At 39.8% G+C, this 14,085-nt stretch overlaps 1 long non-coding RNA gene across 3 annotated transcripts in view; it reads left to right on the forward strand.

Moving 5' to 3' along the window:
• The window catches only part of LOC114020758, a 39,915-nt gene that overhangs the window by 2,773 nt on the left and 23,057 nt on the right, over window positions 1-14,085 (forward strand). For all 3 annotated transcript variants that reach the window (XR_005225784.2, XR_005225785.2, XR_003565528.3), the window contains exons 2-3: window positions 854-918; window positions 1,551-1,608. This is a non-coding gene — a long non-coding RNA (uncharacterized LOC114020758). The remainder of the gene's footprint in view (window positions 1-853; window positions 919-1,550; window positions 1,609-14,085) is intronic.

Genomic DNA, 14,085 nt, shown 5'->3' on the forward strand with positions numbered 1-14,085 from the left:
ATAGCTGTAAATGTGGAGCCATTGTGATTTATTTTCAGCTGGCATTTTATTCATAGTCTGATCTTCTTGGAGTTCAGGTTTGAAATTGTAAAGTGTCCAGAAGCTTATTTTAAAAGTAAAGTCTGACCTTTCAAGAGAGTAGTGCTTTCATTTGAGACAGTCAGCTCTGTAAGCATAAATCCAACGTGCAAAACAAAATAAAAAAATTAAAGGGACACTGTCAAATGCAAGCACACTAATTTCGGAAGAAAACCTTTTACCTACTATTATTACAACATCTACTATTATTAAATGAGAGGTTAAGAAAAATAGAGAAATATCAGTTTGTTTGCACTGTGCAATTATTAGCACTTCATATAGTCATTTTCACTGTTTCTTTAGCTTCCTCTATTGTTTGCGTGTGTGTTTCGCACAGCAACAATGGAGAAATGTTTTATAAATTAAGAAAATTGTAACTAAACCCACAAAACTAGTAGATATTGCACTAATACAACTTTTAGCTCAATTTTGTAAATTCACTAGACATAAAGCTGACAATGCCCCTTTAAAAATACTTCATTTAGATGTGGTTTTGGTAATTTACTTTTCAAAATAGCGTCATTCTCTCTAACCCAATTATTATAATAAAAGGGTGCAGTTTCAGCTTGAGAAATCTCTTTAACCAGTAACTCTCCTTCACATCTGTCCCTCTCTTTTTGTCCCATTCACTTGCTTTACCTTGCGTGTGGCTGGCATATTAATAGAAGACTTTTAGTTTGAGACCTACATAATTTTGCCTTTCATAAAATTCTTTGGCATTCTTACTTAAAAGCCTGGTAGTGTAATACAGAGAATGTTGTTTGTTACTTCCCAGAGAGATGGCATGTATTCAATCTACCCTTTCAGAGGAGCAGTCAATAGCCACGACATATAGACTAGGTAAGAAAATTAGGTAAAATCTTCTGCTGTTTCTGTGAGAGGAATTTCAGCTGTGCTAGACACTGAACCTTTGCTCGGTTCCCTAAATATGACGTAGCTGCACCGTGCCAGGGAAGAACTGTAACTCAGCATCACAATGGCTCCCCTGTTTCCCCTGGGCTGCTAGTGGAGAGAAAGTGGCTATAGCTTTTGTTCCTGGCTGTAGCATACTTTCACTCTGGAGGCAGAAGGAATACCAAGCATGCAGTCTATTCTCCTCCACCTGCACGCTCAAGTGAAGAAATGGGGAGGTGTCCCAGCAGGTGGGGTTCTTAATCACCTGTTTAGCTGCGTTAGGGCCAGGCATGATCTGTCCCGAAAGCACTACTAACAACTTTCCACAAATCCACACTCCATAGGTTGTAATACAGGGGGTCTCAAAATTTTTCCATCGTGTGGGCCATTTCTTAATGCGTATTTTGTGGGCTTCCACCCCTCCTCTTCATGATCGCATTACACATCCCTGTGGTAACTGCAATAATTGCTGACATGGAAAAGTAATACAAGGGGAGTATGTATTTTAGCATCTTTCGCGCTATAAGTCTGTTGTCATTTTTTAAAAATAGTTAATCACGCTATCTGCCTTTTTCCAGCTTCTTTATAATTAGGATCCTGGACATCTGGAGAAACATCTGGAAGCAAGGACAGCTGGTAAGTATGACCGATCAGCTTTCCAGGGACTACTAACAATTGCTTTGGGCCCACTTGTTCCATTGACAACAGGTAGTGCAGGCTTAACACCTTAAGGGAAATCCTTAGCAAGGGCAGAGAGTCTGCTCAGCTAATTGCAGGATCCAGCTGCAAACCTACCTTTTAACTATCAATAGGAGTATTTATATGACAAACAATGACAGCAACATATAATCAGAAACTGGAATGTATCAAAATGATTTTATCCTCTATCACGTTTTCATTTTGGGTCAGTGATATTAGGATTTATTAGTAATTTAAGTCTATGATTGCAGATTCTTTAGCCCTTTCAACACACCAAAATATTATTTGCATGTCTCATAGTTTGTGTAAAATTGGGATAATACTTGCTTACTCTTGCATGTGGTACTGTGATGATTATAAAATGCTTTGAAGATAAATGCTAAATATTTTTTCAAAGTATTTTTTTTAAAAAAGATATTTTTCTATTGAACATCGGTGCTTCTAAATAGTTTTATATTTCTGCCTTTGAGTTTATTGCTAACTGCACTGGACATGAGTATTTTAAAAATGCTGTATTAGAAAGAAACGTTTTAGATACACGAAATTTGAAAATAAGATAGTCACATTCATTTTTCTTCCTGATGTAGCAACCAATACAAGTTTAAAGACTTCTCAGAATTGTATGAAAAATTCCCATAGGGAAAAGGAATATGTTTAAAAGATATTTGAATTTTCTTGCCTAAATTTGGCATTTGATTCATGCGATTGCAACAGTTATACCATACCTGTTACGTGGCATTCATTTTGTACCTCATGATTAACCGAGTAATGTTTGTTCAGCACTTTGGTCATCTAGAACGTTATATTAGTAACAATGTCTAAAAAATCTTGTGATTGGAACTTTATTTTGATACATAAGTGATTGTTTAGATGAGACGTTAAACTGAGGTCTCCTCTGCCTATTTCTGCTGAAAGTTAAAGACTTAGGGAGACTTTTCTAAGAGAGCTAGGGAATAGCCCTACTGTTGTGATCAATAGTTCCCCTATAAAGATAAGAAATTCTAACCTCCAGCTGTCAGTACATATTAATAGTACTGCTTTTCACTTTCTATAGCATTCTTCATCCAAAGATTTCAAAGTACTTTAAAGACATAAATTAATTAAATCTCCCTGCTCTCCTGTGGTCTAGATAACTATTATCTCCATTTTACAGATGGGGGACAATGGTTAAGGCCTGGTCTACACTAGAAAATTAAGTCAGCTTAACTATGTCACTAGGGTTGTGAAAAGTCCACACCTCTGAGTGGCATAGTTAAATTCACCTATCCCCCAGAGTATACAGCGCTAGGTTAATGGAAGAATTCTTTTGTTGGTCAAGCTATTGCCTCTGGGGGTCTGGGGGGGAGGGGGTGGATTACCTACACCAACAGGAGAATCCCTCCCATTGGTGTAGGTAGAGTCTACACTTACATTTTATAGCACTCTAACTTGCTGAAAAATCACCCCCCTGAGCGCAGCAAGTCTGAATGCTTTAAAGCGCTAGTGTGGACGGGCTCTGAGCACCGGGAGCCACGTTCCCATTGCTCAGCGCTATTACCCTTGTGGGGGTGGATTACCAGGAGCGCTGGGAGAGCTCTCTCCCAGAGCTCATGCGTGACAACCCTCACACTTCAAAGCGCTGCCGTGGGAGCACTCCCGTAGCAGTATGTTGAAGTTTCTAGTGTAGACATAGCCTAAGTGATTTGATCAAGGTCACACAGTGAGACAGCTGGAAAATGAATTTAGAGGGTGAGATTCTCTGCTATCCCTGTAACAGGAGCAGCACAGAACTACAGCTGGAGGGGAGAAACTAAGGTGGCTTCAAGCACCTTAATGCCTTTTGGATACTGAGCTGCTCCAGAGGCTGGAGAGGCCCTCAGCATAATTTAGACATCCCTGAGGCCTAAGTCACAGCCAGTCTCACTTGCCTGATGTATGGGCCTTAGGGCTACCCAGAATCTCTGCAACATATCCAGCCTCTAGCACATCCCTCCGGTTCCCAACTACACACCCAGTATGCCCCCTGCACGAAGACTTGTGAGGGGATACTGGGGATTTTAGAGTCCCTTTACACCACTCTGGCCCTTCTGCCCAGCATAAAGTTGCTGGATAGGAATTCTGAGTGAGATCCTCACCTCCAATTTCCCAGTTTCATGGTTGTATTATTTTTAAATATATATTTAATAGCCGACCCCCAACAGTTTTATACCACATGCATATAATGATGTGCAGAATGTGCCAGATTCTGATCTCCCTGACTCTGGGTATGTTGGCGCGTCAAGCTGTTGGTGTGATTCCCAGCTCCAGGAGACATACCAGTGCTAGCTCTGATTGCAGGCTTGCTACAGGGATTGTCTGGAGCTGCTGCTTCTCGACCCAGAAACCCCAAGCTCTGCAGAAATAATACAGAGGTCTCTGTTATCTGCTGTGTTATCATCTTCAGAGATTCTCCCAGTGGGGAGAGAGACCTGGTACATTCCCACAGCTAACCCACCCCTCCTGTTTCCCTTGCCCACCCAGTCTCTCCTGCCTATATCCAACAGACCACAGACTCTGCATAGATGCCCATATTTGTTCAAAAAGGGAAAGGGATAAAAGTAGAAATACAGTTCCCCAGAGGTAGCTAAGCTCCCCTTTCCTTATCGGAAGAATCCTTTACATATAGAAATCTGTGGGGGGAGTTGTGGGAGCCTGTTTTATCTTTTCTTATGTGTATTAATCTTATTACATTGTCCAGCACAATGGGTCATTCTGGCAATGGACAAATGGACAAATTCTTGGTGAAATGTAGTGTACGCAAGCTAATTTAATAAATTGTCCATAAAATAAGGGTATAAAGACCACACACCAGTCATGCCTGAATGGCTGATACTCCCATTTGTGAATTACTATAAAAAGAATTTTAAAACACAAACATTTGGGTTTGGAATTAATCTGCTGTCAACTTGCAGAGCGGCAGGTGATTTTAAAAAAGTAATAAACAATGAAACTGAAGCAGCTATCTGTACTGTAGGTGTTTGAGGAACAGATAATTGAACAATGGTCAAGCTTCTTAGAAAGCATGCCTTTGATATGCAAGCCGTTCATTATGTTGTGCCTATCATTTCAGTAGGCTGATGATAGAATAGCACTTTTATTGTTTGCTGTGAGGTCAGAATAAATGCTGCTTTGATGCAAAACACAGGTAAAGTTGAGCCAATTTTATTTAAACTTAGAGAAGATCACTTCATTTTTCCTCCAGCGATATTTTTTCCTCTGTCAAGGAAGGACTCTCAAGAATCTGAATTTTGCTCTCTCAAGAATCTGTTTCCGACTACTAAATTCTGTATGACAAAGGAAACTTACAAAAATGCAGTGAAGCCTTTTTTAGATGGATAGCTCTAATGGAATAAATTTCAGGTGGGCCCAAAGGTCTCAAGAAATAGAAAACTGAATGGATAAAAGAGTAGAGCTGTTAAAATGAAAACAGTGCCTCAGTGAGGAATATATGGCCCATATTGAGATTTATTACAGAGGAAAAATCCCAGTGACTTCCAAAAATCACTATAAAATTTAATTAGCAACCTATGGAGTTTAGAATTTAATGTCCTTTTCAGAAATGATGAGGGATGTTATTCTTGCACTGAACAAGCGGTCTCTTAAAATATGATGGGACAGATCCAGCTCGCTCTATGGCCCCTTTGATCCTGCAGACCTTACTTAGGTATGCCCATTGATTTCATTGGGTGTTTGCCTAAGAAAGGGCTGCAGAATTTGACGTTCACTGATTTTTTGCCATGCTATAAATAAAAAGGTCTAGGAATTCAGTAACATCAAACTAGTTCCGCTGTTACTTGTATCTTCTTGTATTAGTACTGCCATGTGTATACCAACTCTGATGAAGCTATCAGTTCTTTGTCAATACTTCTTTTTTTAAATTTAATCCCTTACATTTGTTCTTTTATGGTACTATAAAGTTCCAGAAGATATCTAGCCTGTGTAAGATGTAATGTAAACAGAACATTGTGTGTAAGGATGACTGCTTTAAAAAAGGAAACAGTCCCAAACCACAGGAATGGGAAATCCATTAGTGTCCTAACTGACTTCAGTGAGGAACTCGTAGGTTACCCATTCCCACAAGTTAACTTAATCACAGGAACCTCAGGGCCCTGCTCAGTCATTTCCCAGAGCACAATTTGACCAAAACATTTTTCTTGACATACCGCATATAAAACAAACTCTAGCTCACTGAAGAACATCTAGTGAAAGTTTTTGTATGTATGTATGTACATTTATATACGTATGGGTCTGAACCAATACCCATTGAAATGAATGGAAGGACTTGAAATTTACATAATTAAAAATAATTTGCACATAATTTTATCTAGGCACTTACAAAAACTATCAATTTCCCACAAAAATACACAGTTGTGAATTTTTTGAAAAGCAATCTGCTGCATCGACAGCACCTTGAATATAGGATTAGGAGGCAGGGGTTCCTGAGTTCCATTCCCACCTCTACCACTAATTGACCTTAATGCTTTGTACTTAGGTAGCATTTCACAAATGTTCTATAGAAGGTAGGTATCATCTTATTTTACAGGTGAGGAAACTGAGGTTTTGTGGATGTAACTGACCTGCACAAGTCACACAGCAAATCAGTTCTGGAAACAAGGTTAGATCCCAGGTCTTCTGACTCCCAATCCTATGCCAAATTTACTAGGTCACAGTGCTTCCCAAACAAGTCATTTTAGGACAAACGTTTCAAACTTGGATGTCTAAAGTTAGGTATCTGAATGAATGGCCTGCATTTTTATAGTTGATGAGTATTCACAACTCCAGTTGAAGTCCATGAAAACGAAGTCAGTCAAGCAGGATTTGGCCTGTAATGATTGAGTATTATTAGTATTATACTGTACAGATGGGAAACTGAGATTCAGAGAAGATGTGGATTGCCTGGGGGGGCAGTATGGTCAAGTGAATTAGGTATAGAGTTGAAAGAGTCCTGGTAGTATGGTTTTCTCATCCAGATGGGTAAACTGGTTAATATGGCATATTTTTTTAAATTCCACCAAAGTGGGAAAAACTCAGTGCTGAATTTTGCTAAAGTGATAAGTTTAACTAAGTAGATTTAATCAAAGCCAAAATATATCTGAAGAGTTTTTTTCAGCTTTAATCAAAACTAATCACAAAAAAGCAGCCCATACAACTGTAGAAATCACCATTTTTGCATTTGATTTGTTATTTTAGTAAACTTTAATCTGTCCAGCCCACAGCCACTGGCAAATACCATCTGTAATGTAGACTGATCTCTAAAATGTCAAAGCTAATGAAAACAGAACGTACATCCAGAAGAGGTAAATTTGTCCATGGCCACTCCTGTTTTCTGTGGCCACTCCTGTTTGTTCCACTGTCACAAGCTTAACAAGTTCTCCTGGTTCATCAACCAAAACTGAATCACAGAGCAAAATTACCATCTTCACTTGTGTTAAGTTTTGTCAAGTCCAAAATATCTGAGTGTAGTATCCGTGCTCTTTCTACTCTATCATAATATTCCAGGGTCTGCTGTCTTTTTCACTCCTGGTCCATCAAATGGATACTTGATAGACCAAAACCTATCCTCCTTTCCTTGCATTCTGTGGATGGCACTCTACTGGGGCTTTATGCAGAAGGCACTGCATGTGATTTTGGGGTGAGGAAAGGAAGGGGACTCTGAGGAAATACAGAAGGGAATTAATATAGCTATGTATTAGTTACCTCTGTGTTTCCTCCCCGGTCACTACTGAGCAGCTACAGAGGGACCCAGCCAATGGCAGTATGATTCGGTATGGTTGAAGTATGATTGAAGCTATGCTGCTGGAAGGATGAGCCAGAATGGCAGCTTGGAGTCATAAACTGTCAACCTGGATGGCTCCTTACTCCACAGATCTGGGGGTGCCCTTCTCTGTGGATCCCCAGGATTTGTAGAGTTGGGACGTCTCACCCCTCTAATCTGTGAAACCACTGACTCTATTCTCCCTGAGGGAACAATGGACAGGAAACTCTATGAGATGTATCTTTGAGAGTTTTCCTGCCCCTTTACTGCCCATACTATGGGCTTCACTGAATCAAGGAGACATCTGCCCAGGATTGCTGGATAACCAGATGATAGGAAGGTATTTTTGCTTTACCTACTCCCATGACTCTGAACACTGGGGTGTTTTGACACTTCTCATTTTCTAGTCTGCAATGGGAAATGTGGCCAGCTTAAATGAAGGGTATAAAAGCTAGTGAGGTGTAGGTGGATTTTCACTTTTAGTTATTTCTGGTGATGCAGAGTGCTGAGTTTTGTACACCTGAGCCTTCACCTTGAATGTCTTGTACCTTTCTACCAAATTGATTTTCTGCTTAATCTATTTCCTGGGGACTATTTTCCGCACATGAGGCTTTGAGTTAACTCCCACCTTATGATGAGAATTTTCTTGCTGTGATCAGAAGCAAGCCATTACTGGAGTCAAATGGAGGTGTTTCATAATGTCAGGGATAAGCCATGAAAAGGAGCATGCATTCAATGAAAATGTATTTTGAAATGTATTTTCTATAAGAAACTGAACCTAATTTATGTATAGAGCAACATTTTAAAAAGCTGTCTACTGAAACTGCATAAACAAATTCCCTATTTGTATGCCAGTGGGAACTAAGATAACTAGTCCCTCTTACAAGGTCATATACTTGTTTGTATGTACATATATGTGGGATATAGACATGCAATTTATGTAGCTGCTTCTGAAAATTCAGTACATGGGGGTAACTTTGTTTGATGCTGCTCTCAAATCTTAGAGCAGACTAGTGTATAAATTTTCTACCCAAAACTAACTGGGAAGAAAGTTCACATGCTACAGGGGCTGTTAAAACATAATATCTGCAGGCTGGTGGGCAGTGGAGAAGAAAGAGGGTCCTTCTGCTTGGCACTGCTTTTTTCAGCTTGATCCAGTGTAAAGTGAAGTCAGTGGAAAGCCTACTATTGGCTTCAGTGGGCTTGGATCAGGCCCTTCCAATGCAATACCCAGCTGCTCACCAGACAATCTCAGCATTTCAATTTTATCCCTTCCTGTGGATTTTTCAAAAGAAAGGAATGATTCAGAACCAACTTTCTGAGTGTAGCTTCTGCTTTAGGTTACAACTGAAAAAAACATAACACCTAGGAGAGGTTCCAGGCATTTTATAAACAGTAATTTAATTATTCAATCCCTGGATGTAAATTCTTAAGCAGACATTTCTTGGAAGTATTGTCATTTATATGGGATTCCTCTGGACAGTTCTTTTTGAAAACCAGAGTAATTCCCATTTAAAAAGTCAGCTTGTTGGTTTAAGACTTTTTGATTGATGAATAAATACACAAGGAATGAAAAGCTCGTTTGGTTAAGAGCATACCATTAATTTCAAGCTGATCAAACATCCTTGGTGTAAAGATGGCTAAAATATGGAGGAGAGAATAAAACACATGCATTAACACTTAAATCACATGCTTTTTGAGTCATTAAGCCCCAAAGTCTTACAGTTCCTGGAATGAACTTGATTATTTTCCACGATATTCATTTTAGAATGGACATACTTTTAAACTTAGCTAAATTGCAGCGGATCGTAAAACCAAAACTTGAAAAATAATGCAGAAACTTTCTCTCCAGGCAGGTAATGTTGATTGAGAAGTCAGACTCATCTAATTTAAAATGTCTTTGGCTTGTTGTGTGTTTTTTTTAGTTGCTTTGGGAGGCCAGCCAACTGATACTAAAAGGAAAATATAACATGATCTCATGTTTTAACTAGTATTTCACTTCTTTTTCTCCCTCACCCTTTTTGTATGTTTCTCTTTCCCTGATTTTCTATCGTAACCTTCTCATTCATTGTTTTTATCATTTATTGACCATAGCAACATTGGGTTAAATTTGATCTTTGGGTAAGCAGTTTGAATGCCATTGGCTTAAATGAGGCTTACACCCTTTTATACTAGACTTGAATTTGGAACATTGACTTCTGAGTCCAATTAAAATGGTTTTCTCTTTGATATAAAAGGAGGAGAAGGTCATGGGTAAGGATAGGTTAGGGCCATCCCATGAACTACACCTGAACCATTCACACAGCTCACTTATTCCCCCACTTGCTGCAATGCCTAAGTTTATTTCAGCTGTTGCTTCCTCTCCCCACCTTTGGATGGGAATTCAAAAGGGATGGGGGTCTTTTCTTATTTGGGCCCAGTGACTGTTCTTTACTATTTCTTGGCTGACTTGAGCCCTCGACTGGAAGCTAAACATCATGTTAGGTATCTAGCTCTTAGGTGTTCTGTCAGAGACAGAGTGTTCCAGTCTCTGGAGCACAACTAACCAGAAAACCCCACAGGGCAGAGATTGGTGCAGTGAGCTTCGCTTGCTAGCCACATTGGACTGTGTAATTGTGGGGTATTTTTGCCCAGGATGCACTATCATTCTGATGTGTTGCATGGGTGCAGCAGACACACAGTGAATTGCAGGATTGGGCCTCATTCATCCCAGGATGACTCCTGTCTTCCGTGGAGATGAACTTAGCCCTAATTCATTAGCTGCTTACATTTATTTGTAACTGATCGATAACATATTGAAAACTTGTGTGGGTGGCACAAAGAACTTTTAAAAGAGCTGCTGTTGCTAGACCCGGATACTGAGAACTGGCCTCAAGACAAGTAAACTTTAAACTCTGAGGGTTCTGTAGGAAAGATGGGGGCTCCCTCTCGCTCTCATTCTTTCCTGTTATTTTTAATTTGGGCTTTTCTTCATTTCAAATGTTTTTTTAAAAGTCTAATGGCTTTTTTAAAAGGGCTTCTTCCTTGTTTTTATAAAATTGCTTATTTTCTGAAGTAAAGTACAACCTCCCTCTTTCCCCCCATCTACACTTACGGCACACATCCTGAAATCTTCTCTCAGTATGTGACCTGGAAGACCTTTACTCAGGCAAGTAAATCATACACGAGCAGACTTCATCTATCAGAGAGGATTTCTTGTGTACATAAGGGTTGTCTTTACTATTAGGACCTTACTAAGACTACAGGATTTTGTCCTCTGTATTGTTTAAATTTGAAATGTAATGTTTTATAGATGAGATTTTTAGTGCACAAAAGTCAAGCTGTTCAGAGTTAAGCTTCTCTCAATAACCTCACCTCCATCTCCTTGTGTGTATATGTTAAGATCCTTAATCCTATGATCAGAGAACAGAAGGCAATGTGGTGTCATATACAGCAATTAATAGAATACAGTGGAAAGGAGCTACATATTTTATATATCTCTAGGGTTAATTTTTAAACATGGATTTCTTAACTTCCTACAGCTAGTTGATCAGGACAAATAAAACAAGCATTTATGTGTCAGCTCAGAGGATCCAAGGACATCCTATTAAGTAGCTTATATTTAAAAATTGGGTTCTCTGAATTCATATATTGAATTAAGTTAGGCTACTTACATTTGTGAAGTTACACATGTGCATAAGTATTTATGAAAGAGTCTTTATGAAAATACTTTGGAGGGCAACTAAAAGAATATTTTTTTTCTTTTTCATAGTGGGAGATCTTTCACTGTTGTATACAAAGGAGGATATTCTGATTTCCACAGATTGTAACTTTTGGAGGGTTTTTTATAAAGCAATCTGTGTCATTGTTGTGTCATGTTTATTTAGAGTATTCTGTATCATCTTGAAGTAAGCAGATGTTTGCAGAACTGTCAATAACATTTTCCAGAATTTTGCTTTAATAAACTTGGATGTTGTTCCACTTAGCTGCCAATTAGTTTAATAAGTTAGGGTGGGATTTTCAAAAATGGCTAAATGACTTCAGAGCACAAGTCCCACCAAAAGTAAGTGGCACTTGTGCTCCTAAGTCTCTTAGGCACTTTTGAAAATCCCACCCTAACTTATTAAACTAATTGGCAGCTAAGTGGAACAACATCAAAGTTTATTAAAGCAAAATTCTGGAAAATGTTATTGACAGTTCTGCAAACATCTGCTTACTTCAAGATGATACAGAATACTCTAAGCAAACATGACACAACGATGACACAGATTGCTTCCCTTTAATAAATATTTATAAGTGACTCTCCTTGTGACTTACCAGTAATATCTGTTATTTAAATACAATGGTACAAAAGAAAAATTTCAGAGAAATTTTGCACAATTTAAAGTGAAATTTGCCAAAATTATTACAAGTCCCTATTGTTTCTGGACATGTGTCTAAGCACTCTGGGAGCGGGAGAGAGGAGAAGCAGATACTAGTATTTCCCAACCTCTTCCACCAGGCATCTACCAATCTCGTGATGTCCACACCCATTATATGAGCACGTCATTTTGTTTTCACTGTTAATGCAGCTTCCACTGCTAAAAGCCAAAATAAATACTTGGAGAACTTATATCACTGTATTCAGTGATTATACCTTTAGGACTGTAGCCACTTCCAAGACTGCAGTAAGAGGCAGTTGTTAACTTCCCCTATATGCAGGATTTTTAGGCAATGTACATGTATAAATACAGCACAATTAGTTAATGTCGGAGTGCCACACAATCATTGCTGAGTGACGTAAAATGTATCCAAACTCTGTAGAAAGCTTGAAGGAAAAATTAAACCTATTTTACGTCTTGCATTGTAGCTGTAATTTGATTCACAAATACATTTCTAACTTAATTTGTTTGGGCTTTGTTCTATGCACCATGTGTAACTTAGGCCTGGTCTACACTACACAGTTAGGTCGACATAAGGCAGCTTAAATCAACCTAATTATGTCAGTGTACACACTACAGCCTTGTCCCGCTGATGTAAGTGCCATACTACACTGACAATAACTCAATCTCCACAAGAGGCGTAGGGCTTAGGTCGGTGTAGTTAGGGCAACACAGTGTCTGTGTAGACACTGCCTTAGTTACATTGGCTCTTGGCTGTCTTGTCAATTTCTTTTGACAAGAAAGCCAAGTAGCTAAAGCCCGGCTGCCCCTGGTTCCCTACTCCCAGCTGGACTGGTGCCCAGAGGCTCCCCACGCAGGGAGCTGAGAAGCCCAGGCAGCTGCCCCCCGACCCCCACTCCTGGCTGGGAGTGGGGAGCCAATAGCCTGGGGTGCAGTTGGGCTCCCAGCAGGGAGCTACATGGAGCTGAGAGCTCTGGCTCTCAGCCCCCCCTCCCCCCCCCCCACACACTGCCTTTGGAAGCGCTTCTGGTGAGGATGCACACCACCAACAGAAGGAGGGCAGTGTGGACATCAGCCACTGCAGTAATTACATAGGTCAACTTTGGACTGAAGTGTAGACATGCCCTTAGGACATGACCAACTGTAGCATGGAAATGAGAGGAAAAGTCTCCATTGCGGAGTCTTTTACATCACATTCTCATACATATGAGTTTAGACTCCAGTGGGGCCCCTTGGGTAAGTACTTGCTGAAGTGCGTAATGGTTGCGCAGTCTAGCCCACACATTGGGGCACACTTCAAGAAGTGGGGCAAAGCTCCCATCGACTTCAGTGGGGGCCAGGATTTTACCCAGTATGTTTCGGTTGCTTCTCAGCAGCATTAACTTGCGAGGTCTTTAGCCAAGAGTACAGATCAACCAGGTCATTGTTCTCTTCAGTCCTAACATCTGCCTCAGATGTCTCCTGGCTAACAGAAACCATCAGTAACAAGGCTTTTCTTCAGAGGGCATTGTAATAGTTTAGGCTGCCATTCTCCACTTTTGTAGCTAGACGTGGCACAGTGAAAACATGCTGATTCTCCATATGCATTGTTTAATCATAGCATATTTTTGAAGGCAGATCAAAGTGTTAAGGTCCCTTCTATATTTCCTAGTAAAGAAATATAACCAGGGTAAAAGAACAGATGAATTTATTTTATAACAAAAGAACCTGGGGAAAGATTTTAAAGAAAAGAAGCTAAGCGCACAATAGAACAGGCAGTAGCATATACACAATTTAACATGAAAGCTAAATATAAAAGATGCAGTTAACATGGTCTCATAGATTTTAAAGGTCAGAAGGAACCATCACGATCATCTAGTCTGAACTCCTCCACATTGCAGGCCACAGAACCTCACCTACCCACTCCAGTAACAGACCCCTAACCTCTGGCCTGCAAATCATGATTTAAAGAGTTCAAATTACAGAGAATCCGCCATTTACACAGGTTTAAATCTGCAAGTGACCTGTGACCCATGCTGCAGAGGAAGCTGAAAAATCTCCAGGATCTTTGCCAATCTTACCCTGGGGAGGGGGGAGGAGGGGGAGGTTTCCTTCTCAACCCCAAATATGGTCCTAGTAACTCATTCTTCAATTCATCTATACATGTACTATGTTAAGAGTGTCTCCAGGTAATCTGATTCATCTATCTTTTGTTCTTCTTACATTTCAGGAGAACATCTTCTGATAGTAGACCTTCATTCCTCTTTCCAGGAATTCACTTTCAGAGGCCAGTGTCCAAAT

Source organism: Chelonia mydas, chromosome 5 (assembly GCF_015237465.2).
Source record: "Chelonia mydas isolate rCheMyd1 chromosome 5, rCheMyd1.pri.v2, whole genome shotgun sequence".
NCBI classification, from domain to species: Eukaryota; Metazoa; Chordata; order Testudines; family Cheloniidae; genus Chelonia; species Chelonia mydas.